General features: G+C 43.6%; 1 protein-coding gene across 1 annotated transcript in view; it reads right to left on the reverse strand.

Annotated features, from left to right (window-relative positions):
• Window positions 1-916, reverse strand: part of mgat4b (alpha-1,3-mannosyl-glycoprotein 4-beta-N-acetylglucosaminyltransferase B) — a 78,699-nt gene that overhangs the window by 24,088 nt on the left and 53,695 nt on the right. The window lies entirely within an intron of this gene.

Raw genomic sequence — 916 nt, forward strand, 5'->3', positions numbered from 1 at the left:
AACCAGCTGCACAAAGAACCTTAAGTTAAGATTTTCCTTCATGGCGGACCAGTGATGTCACAGGGGAATAAAATATTTCCCTGACTTCTCATTAAAAATGAGATTTGTAAAAAGAATTTATAGATGAACCATTAATCATCAATAAAAACTTCAGATTTAAAACATAAAACACTCATTAAATAAACTATTTATAAATACATTTATTAAATCATGAATATGAATGAAAACGTCATTTTTATGACGTTTATTTCATACAGGTTGCCATGGAAACAGTAGAATTCTACTGCTGTAAAATCTCTTACATTGCCGCAAAAGCCTTCATGTTTTTCCTTCACTCAGGAACCTTTGAAGAGATTGTGTGGAACCCTTAAAGAACCTCCCTCAGCTAAGTGTCAGACTTCAGTAGAAAACTTAAGGTGTTTTGTGCAACAGGCCTCAGGGAATAACTTCAGTTCCTCTATCACAGCTGCTGCTTGTTGTTCTTCCCTCCTCAGGAACCGTCAGGAACCGTCAGGAACCGTCAGGAACCGTCAGGACGGCGTCAGGACGGCGTCAGGAACCGTCAGGACGGCGTCAGGAACCGTCAGGACGGCGTCAGGACAGCGTCAGGACGGCGTCAGGAACCGTCAGGACGGCGTCAGGACGGCGTCAGGAACCGTCAGGACGGCGTCAGGAATCGTCAGGACGGCGTCAGGACGGCGTCAGCAGCTCTCAGCGTCTCTTTGGACGGAGAAGATTTAACAGCTGAGACAGAAAAGTTCAGGCTGTTTCTGCAGGAGAGGACGAATTATTGATTTTATTATCATTATTTTCCTGATCAGATCTGGTTTCTGAAAAATGAATTAAATAAACACGTAAACTCTTTGAGCGGCAGAACCAGAACCAGAACCAGAACCAGAACCAGAACCAGAACCAG

Source organism: Seriola lalandi, unplaced genomic scaffold (assembly GCF_002814215.2).
Source record: "Seriola lalandi dorsalis isolate HSWRI2012SDOR001 ecotype SW California unplaced genomic scaffold, Sedor1 jcf7180002054907, whole genome shotgun sequence".
In the NCBI taxonomy this organism is placed as follows: domain Eukaryota; kingdom Metazoa; phylum Chordata; class Actinopteri; order Carangiformes; family Carangidae; genus Seriola; species Seriola lalandi.